This window comes from Mugil cephalus, chromosome 8 (genome assembly GCF_022458985.1).
Source record: "Mugil cephalus isolate CIBA_MC_2020 chromosome 8, CIBA_Mcephalus_1.1, whole genome shotgun sequence".
Classification (NCBI taxonomy): domain Eukaryota; kingdom Metazoa; phylum Chordata; class Actinopteri; order Mugiliformes; family Mugilidae; genus Mugil; species Mugil cephalus.
In genome coordinates this window covers 3,998,499-4,007,802 of record NC_061777.1, presented here as the reverse complement: position 1 = coordinate 4,007,802, position 9,304 = coordinate 3,998,499, and the positions used below count along the sequence as shown (strand labels likewise).

Sequence of the window (9,304 nt, the reverse complement as noted above, 5' to 3'; positions counted from 1 at the left end):
GTGTACGTGGAGAAGGATTTGTCTGTGTGTGTCTGTGTGTGTGCGTGTGTGTGTATGTGTGTGTGAGTAGCAGTGCAGAGGCACCGCACACGTATCCAAATGAAACCACATCAGCCGATACTTGCACAGACTTGCCTCCGTCTCATCCTTGACATTTACCGACATCAGCGCCTTAATTAAGCGCATATTAATATTCAGTAGCCGTCCTCCTCCGCTGTTATTAAACCATTTAACTTGTTGCTAGTCTGTAACACAGGTACAAGTGAGCGTTCGCTGTGACAACGGTTTATGTAGACGTTTGCTCACTTTCTAGACTCAGCCCACATTCTCAGAGCCGCATGTTGTTTACTGGCTAGAGGCGCTCGCTGGTGGTGTCTCAGAGCTCTGCTCTGTGTTTGTGTCTGTGCACATACCTGCTTATGAATGTGTGATTAATATCGCCGGGGCGTTGGAGGTCCTTTATTTTCCCCTCCCTGTCTCGTTATGAATTCGGCGATTTATTATTTGTTCTCTCCTCCTCCGCGCCTCTAAACCCCTCAAGGTCAGGTATCTCGTAAGTATTCCTGTCCCCGTCATCGCTCAGCCCTGCAATAACGGAGGCGCATAGCAGCCCAGGCATCGCCAGGTTAATTTCTCAGTTTCTCAGCGTGTTAAGGAAGAAAAATGTTGCTTCTTTGAACGACTGCTTACTTGTTATTTCATGCGACACTTTAACTGTAGACATGTTATTGCACCGTGCACGTTTTTTTTAAAATGAAGATTTTATTTGCTCACGTACCAACACGTTAGCATTCATTCGTTTTCTGACCATTTTCTGACCATTTCTGTCATGAGGGGGCTGGAGCCTGTCCCAGATGTCATTCAAGAACAGCACAAGATGTTGACCTGGCCTGTAAATTCATCGCACAGAGGCCCCTCCACTCGACCCACAGGACCCAAGTCCATTCTGGACGAGAGGTGGGGTACACCCTGGACTGTCTCAGGGCCAACACAGAGAGACAGACAACCATCCTCACATCTACGGCCAAATAAGAATCACCAGTGAAAGAGCATCTCTCTGGACGGTGGGAGGAAGCCGGAGTACCCGGAGAGAACCCACGCAGACACAGGTTTGCTTTAAAACCTTTTATAATTATAACTGTAAATGTTAAACAACTCCTAAATTGGTGGATCTGTTTATAACTCGTATGACATTCATTCCCTGAGCTGGACTGAAAAGTCTGCAGCCAAGACTATAAGTAATACACCGATCAGCCCTCAGAAGGCCCACGTCCATTCTCTGATAACTCAGAACTGTTTTTGATGCACAAGGGAGAACTACACATTATTAGGAAGGTGGTCATAATGTTATGCCTCATCAGTGTATGTGTATATATCTTTTCATCATTTATCTATTTTCCTTTTTTATTGAATGAAATCCTTCCTTCCTCATTATCTTGACTTTCAATTCAGCCTTATAATACTATTAACACAAGTATTATTATTATTACTGGACTTTATGTTTATTCTTTAGAGCATAAAAATGGGGACATGTTGGGAAAAGAATCTGCACTTTACAGGTAAAACGAGTTCACAATAAAAACTTTGGTCTTTATGTTATGCCTGATCGGTGAATATGTGCAGAAGTAAAGAGTGAAGACAGATTTAGTTTCTTTTCCTTAAGTTTCACTGTGATTTGCTGGCATGGCTTTGTTTCGCTTTATGAATCGACCGTTAGAAGATCTCACTGAGGGCACTGTTTCCTCTGACTAGTTTCATTTCAGACTGGGAGATCGGCCAAACTTCAGCACGACGTTGTGTTGTGTAGTAGCCGTGCAGGGGGATGGCCTTGTTCGTTGCTTTAAACCGTAAAACCTGCAACCATCCATTTCTCCTTTGGACTCTGTGGCCTCTGAGTGGGTTCATGGATGGCGTCACTACGGGTATATATACGACAGGCCTGTTTTCACTTGTCCGCAAGATGTTTAGCCGCTGAAATACATGTGACGTCAACGCTCCTGCCATCGTTCTGTTTAGCTCTTGTAAACACAAGCAGCGTAGCAATATCAAAGTTTGCATCCTCCGAGTATGTTTCCCATCAGCAGTTTACATTTTACATATGGCCGACTGTGGTTCCCTCGCCGCTTCGGTGAAATGAAAAAGGTCGCGGGATGTTTTTCGGTGTCGTCAAGTCTGACATATGAGGGGAAAACAAGTCTGGCCTCGACAGAGCCCACAAACCTAAACCCCCTGCAGTTGTTTGCGCTCAAAAGGTCATTTCAATTGAGGCTGATTCAGTGCGGTGACCACTTTCTGCGATCCTTTGAAGACATCTTGACAGCAACTGCACCACATCCAAATGTACGTGATTGCACTGTTGTATTTTAAAAAAAAACAACATCTCCGCTTGTGCCTTGGTGTCGCTCTAACCCAACAGGGAAAACTTGTATTACTGTTGTTTAGAAGTTTAATTCTGAACAGCGTCTTCCTCTCCAAGCGGGTATGAGACATTGCAGATGCGTCGTCAGCATTAGCGCCTGCTCCTGAGTCACATGTTCAGTTGCTGAAAGGCCACAACAAAGACTCATCAAACTAGGGCACCGGATCGGGACTGAGTGGCGGCAAGAAGACTTCTTGTTCTTTTCCTGGTATGTGATGAGTTAGAAGAATAATTGTGACGGTGACAATGATGAGTCAGCGCTCACAGAGATGAGTAGATGTGTCTACTCACATATGCTTGTCTAACCCTAACCCCTAACTCCTAACCCTAACCTCCAGGTGAATCGAAATCGAATGCCTGCTATGATGCAATACAACATCTATCAGTTAAAAAGCATTTAATACTCCGAGTGTTTTTTTTAAGGAGTACTTTTGTCATTTACGGTACATTTACTTGTAACTGAGTACAATTTAAGCAGTGTAACAGTACTTGTCCTTGAGAACAAATTTGTCAGTAATCTTTCCACCTCTGGTAGATGAAATGATCACCTGGGAACGCCGTCACTGAGTCACGTTAGGTGCATCGGCTCTGTCCCTGCACCACCCAGTCTCCTGCCATAAACACAGCCTCGCTGTTTAGGAGCACACGCCAATCGGGCATAACATTATGACCACCTTCCTAATATTACGTAGGTCTCCCTTGTGCCTCCAAAACAGTTGTCAGAGAATGGGCATGGACCCTTTGAGGGTGTCCTGTGGTGTCTGGCAAAAAACAATGTTGTTAATGGGTGGGCCTTTGGGTCCTATGGGTTGAGGGACGGGGCCTCTGTGGATCATCTCACAGATACTTGAACACTTTACCATTTAGGAAAGGCTGCTGCCATCAAGGAGTGTCATTGCAGTGGGGTGGGGGTGCCTAGTAAATGGTAAATGGTTTTGCTTTTATGTAGCGTTTTTCTACCTGTTGGTAATCGAATGACATGTCTACCCATTCACTCACACAAGGACACACACCAGTGCCATACGGGGTCAGGTAGGTAGAGCACAACCCGCCCTACCTACTGAGCCTCAGCCGCCCCCGGTCTGGTCTAGGTGGGTGGTACATAGCATCCACACGAAAGTCCAAAACTTTCCCAGCAGAATATCGAATTGTCACCAGATGTGTCGTTGTTATTTACTTCTCCTGTCAGTGGTCATAATGTTGTGGCTTGTCGGTGTACAGCGTTATGTTCGTACCCTGCAAGAGATTTGTCCTTGGAGGCGGCATCCTGCAGGAGTTGGTATGATTTGCATTGGGTTTGTTTTGTTTGAGCTCGGGATGAAGCCGTCCCTTTGACCACAGTGAAAACCAGCCACTCATGTTTCTCGCACCTTGTCCATCAGTCTCAAAGGGCAAACGCACTGCGGGCCCTCAGACGTTTCATAACCAAACCAAAAACCAAACCTAAAGTGCTCCAGCCGTCGTAAACCAGAGCCTGGCCCCTGCGCAAGTGATCATTCCATTTTTTCTTCGTCTTTTTTTTTTTTTAGAAAATCCTATAAAAGTGATGGATTTATTGGGTGATGCAATGTCATTAACTCGGAGAAGGTAGGCCACAGTAGCAGAAAGGCTGGGGAACTGTAGGGAAAAAGGATTATAAAAACAGGAAGAAAAAAAATATTATTTTTTATTTCTGATTAATCAGTTAGATTTAATTTTTAAATCTCTAAAGCCCTACACTGTTATCCTCTGCAAAGCCATGCGTCTGTTTGACATACAACCTCTTAATCCCCGAAATATAATGGACAGGAATGATATTAAATAACAAAATAGTGATCTGAATCTGAATCTTTCTAAATCTTATGCATTTTGGAGGATTTATTTCATATATCTAAGTATCTAAGTTTGGAGAAGTATTCATTGTTTCTGAAACCGTATAACATCAGATATTTCCCAGTTTACTACCAGACGCCAAATAACATTAGAATTCAAATGGAACCATTTTTCTTCCCACCCAGTGAATGAAAATCCAGTATTTATTCCTTTCTTGTTATTTCCTGACTCCTGAAAGGAACACGTGGCTCCAGTACACCGATCAGCCACAACATTATGACCACTGACAGGAGAAGCAAATAAGATCTTGTGACAATGCCAGGGGTGTCACTAGGTTTTAAGGACAGTGGAGGCTTATGTTGTGCGTGAAAATTTCACAAACAGCTCATTCGTATTCTCAGCTCACTGAGAAATTATTTATTATTATTATTTTATTTTGTTTTAATCCATTTTTAAACACATTGCAGCAACTGTTCCAAACGTGACAGTTAATAGAAAATGAAAACCAAACTTAATTTACATTAATTAAATTCATATTAATGCTATGATAAAATAAATCAATAAATGAAACAACACCAAATCATTTAGGGCTAAAGAATATTTTAGGGATACTTTAGCCCCCGTGAAATAGGTCTAACGACGCCACTGTTCTTCTGGGAAACTTTTGAACCTGACATTCATTCATGTGGATGTTACTTAGACATGTAGCACCCACCTAGACCAGACCAGACAAGATGCCCCCACCCCATAGCAATGACACTCAAAACATGAAAAACAGCACAAAACAGCACATTCACTAGATCCCAAACTGATCAAGTATCTGTGGGATGATCCACAGAGGCCCCTCCCCTCAACCCATAGGACCCAAAGCCCCCCCCAGCTAACAACATCCTGTTACCAGACACGACACGACACCCACAGAAAGTCCATGTCCATTCTCTGATGAGTCACGACTGTTTTGGAGGCACAAGGAAGACCTACACAATATTAGGAAGGTGGTCATAATGTTATGCCTGATCGCTGTATGTAATAATGAGATTGTAAAATGAAATGTGACTGGACAACAAACATAAGTGCGCATCCATCGAGTTCATAGACAGACTTCTTGGTTCAGATTTGATGTGTCAACGTGTTTGGCATGAAGAAGAAAAAAAAAGCGACATTGTTGCGGTCTTTGTGTTTCTTTTCCGTCATTGTCGAGATGTCAGTGTGTTCTCAGACCTCGGCAGTCGCTTCGAGCCATAAAACCATCTGGAGTCTCTAGTTGTGTTTGATTAAACCGATTTAGTCCCGATGAATATTTCAGTTCGTGCACGGCAACTGATTCCGCGTCTGTTTTCCATCACGTCTCCTCCTCTTTTTGTGTCTCTTTTAAAGCAGATGAAGCCGAGTGATGTTACAATAAACATTCCAGAGGGTGTCGCCCACGAGGGGCCTAATTAGAGACCCGGGAGGCCGAGCTGGATGGATGACTGCCGTGTGTGTCAGCTGAGAGAGGAGGAGGAGGGGCTGCGGAGGCTGATGCAGGTGGCTGGATGTGAAACGCTGGCTTTTATCTTGGCTTTGAACACAGGTAAGCTCAGGGGCCTGCACAGGTGTGTGTTTGTGCGTGAGATTTGGGGAGGAGGAGGAGGTGGCGGCGGGCCAGAGGCAGCCATTTGTCAAGATGAGCCCGCTTCACCGCGTAGCTTCGCTGGGGTCAGAGGGTGACACGGTTTTGTGCGTTCCGTTGTGTGCGCCACCGCCACTAATGACGTGGATCATATAGACACTGATGTGGCCGCGTTGGGGCACGGGTTGCGGCGGGGTGGGGCGGGGGGCTTCAAACGACAACCAGATGCTTCGGTTGAGTAATGGCATTGACTCACTGCGTATCCCCCCACAGGAGCAGACACAAGATGTTGTGCGTCACACTGTGTGCCAGCATGTTTTGTCTTTAATTAATGCAATGAGCCAAGTAATGGAGCTGAGGAGGATGATCCCAACTGTAAACGTGAGTCAGAGAGGAAGACAAAATCATTAGGCTTCTTATTGTCACAGAAACAGACTAAAAACTGAAGCAGGATTCCACTCAACTTCAACGTTCCTTCCCAGAAACATCATCCTGTTTGTCCTGGATAAACTGCTCTCTATTTATAATTCTGCCTTGGTTTATTGAATAAATTCATAATCTGACTCTGTAAAACATTATTATTATTATTATGTTTTTAATTCTCAAAGTTTTTATTCTGAACTTGTTTTGCCCAAAGAAACATAAAGTCCAATAACAATAATTAATAATTATATTAACAGTATTATAAAAGTGAATTAAGATAATAAGAAAGGAAGGATTTCATCTTTAGTTCTCATGTGAATATTTGCCACATTCAACAAAAGTAAAAATATATAAATAATAAAACGCATACACTGATCAGGCATAACATTATGACCACCTTGCGCCTGCAGTGGGAGGCCATTGGGTCCTGTGGGTTGAGGTTAAGGTTGTGGATCATACCACAGATACCCGAAGCGTTTGTGTGTGTGTGTCTGTGTCAAGAAGTGTCTTTGCTGTGGGGTGGGGGTGCCTGGTCTGGTCTAGGTGGGCGCTACATGTCTCAGTAACATCCACAAGAATGAATTTCATGTCCAAAAGTTTCCCAGCAGAACCATAAATTCTGAAAAGATGTTTTTTTTTTTGGATTTTTTTACTTTGCCTGGTCATAATGTTATGCCTGATCAGTAGATACATACACAAAGAGAAAAGAAACAACATTCAGGCTCATTATTATAAACAGTTTTAATGAGTGTGAAATTGCTTTCTTCCAGCAAAAAAAAAAACCCAAACTACCAGTTAATCAGTCTGAATATTTATGAATAATTCTGACAGAGGTCTGTGGATGATCACCTTCATTGTACTAAAGTTTTAGCTGAAATGTCAGTTTCAGAAAAGAAATGGAATAATTAGCATAAAGCCAACAAATGTTACATGTTTTGGGGGTTGTTGTTGTTTGAGCATTATTTCTGATGAAAAGAGGTCCCAGACTATAAGGTATTGTATAACACTGTTCTCTGTGATGCCAAGAACAAAAAGCTTACAAGGAGAAACAGTTTCGGAGGAGAGAAATGTGGCATTAAGATTCAGGGCTCGGCGCTCATGTTTACTCAAGAGAGAACAAGGACATGACACAGTCTTGGCTCCTGAATTTTTGAATTCAAAGCATGTGGGCCAACCTCTAATTCCGCTATGCATAACTTCCCGTTGACAGGCAGGTCGCGGATGCTGAAGTACCTCCTAATACGTCTCAGTGGATTATTCCTGCCGTGACCTCCAGCCTTCATCTTGCATAACTCAACAGGCGGGACACACCAGAGGCCCTGCAGCGGCCACCCATGCTAAAGACGTACGGGAAACTTCCAGTGTAGTTAATAATGAGCTCAAGAACAACAAACTTCCCAAAAGACTTCATGTAAACAAAAATAAACAACAACACGGAGTGTGAATGTTGTGTGTGGACCTGGAAAGAAAAACAAAAAAAAAAAACAGCATTACAGTAACTTCAGCAGACCACAAGGAATGTGGCCAGGCGGCGTGTACAGACAGGCCCAGCATGTGATCAGACACACACACACACACACACACACACACACACAAAGAAGACAAAGAGAGCCTTGCTACCAAAACTGCTCGGCATCGCAGACTGATAGCCGGGTGAGACGAGACGGGAGGTGTAATGACAGGACTCCGGTTCATTTTCATATCGGGCACACGAGCCGTTTTTATTCAGGCGAGCACATCATCTGCTTGAACAACTCGGCCCTGATCACAGAATAATGAAATGGCTGTGAAATACTAGAAAAGAGCAGCGGCGACTACACCAGCTACCCAACGAACAGATAAATAACCGGCTGGTATATTCGTTGATTGGTTTGTTTGAGGATCATGCTTTCATGACTGAATGAAGCTTCTTAAATGTTTTCCTCATCTTCTACATCTTCTCTGCGTAAACACGTTATTGCTAAAGAAGATGATAGATTCTACCACAGACCCTTCATCCCAGCTGAAGCCAGGCTGTACAACACCAGTCTGAGTTCACAACAACTCACACCCGAGACTTGTCTTTGAGACCTGTTTTGTCCTTTTTACAGATTCTTTTGCACAATAATCTGTTTCCTATCTTGCACAAACTACCTCACTGTCCACGTTTACTATCTTAGCAATTGTATCATATTGCAAGTTTTTAGCATTTCTTTAATTCCCCACCCAATTTCAATATATTTCCTGTATATATTTCCTTTACACATTTATACATACACTCACCGGCCACTTTATTAGGTACACCTTGCTAGTAAAAGGTTGGACCCCCTTCTGCCTTAATTCATACTCATACTTCTGCATTCATTGTCATACTTTGAACAGAAACATTCCTCAGAGATTTTGGTCCATATTGACATGACAGCATCACACAGTTGCTGCAGATTTGTCGGCTGCACATCTGTGATGAGAATCCCAAAGGTGGTTAAGATCTGGTGACTGTGGAGGAGAACAGTGAACTCATTGTCATGTTCCAGAAACCAGTTTGAGATGATATGAGCTTTGTGACATGGTGCATTATCCTGCTGGAAGTAGCCGTCAGAAGATGGTCCACTGTGGTCATAAAGGGATGGACATGGTCAGCAACAATACTCAGGTAGACTGTGGCATTTAAACCATGACCCCTCCCACCATTACACCACCACCACCAGCCTGAACCGTTGGCACAAGGTAGGATGGATCCATGCTTTCATGTTGTTTAAATTCTGACCCCGACATCTGAATGTCACAGCTGAAATCAAGTCTCGTCAGACCAGGCAACATTTTTCCAATCTTCTATTGTCCAGTGTTGATGAGTCTGTGTGAGCTGTAGTCTCAGTTTCCTGTTCTTAGCTGACAGGAGTGGCCCCCGGTGTAGTCTTCTGCTGCTGTAGCCCATCTTCTTCAAGGTTGGACGTGTTGTGTGTTCAGAGATGATATTCTTCCTTGGCTGTAACCAGTGGTTATTTGAGTTACTGTTGCCTGTTGTGTGAAAATCCCAGTAGATCAGCAGGTTGTGAAAT

The 9,304-nt window shown here is 43.5% G+C and overlaps 1 long non-coding RNA gene across 1 annotated transcript; it reads left to right on the top strand.

Moving 5' to 3' along the window:
- Positions 1 to 661: 661 nt before the first annotated feature.
- Positions 662 to 8,516, top strand: LOC125012549. The gene is made up of 3 exons (XR_007113296.1): positions 662 to 1,109; positions 5,609 to 5,804; positions 7,477 to 8,516. It is a non-coding gene; the product is annotated as an uncharacterized LOC125012549 (long non-coding RNA).
- The last annotated feature ends 788 nt before the right edge of the window (positions 8,517 to 9,304 follow it).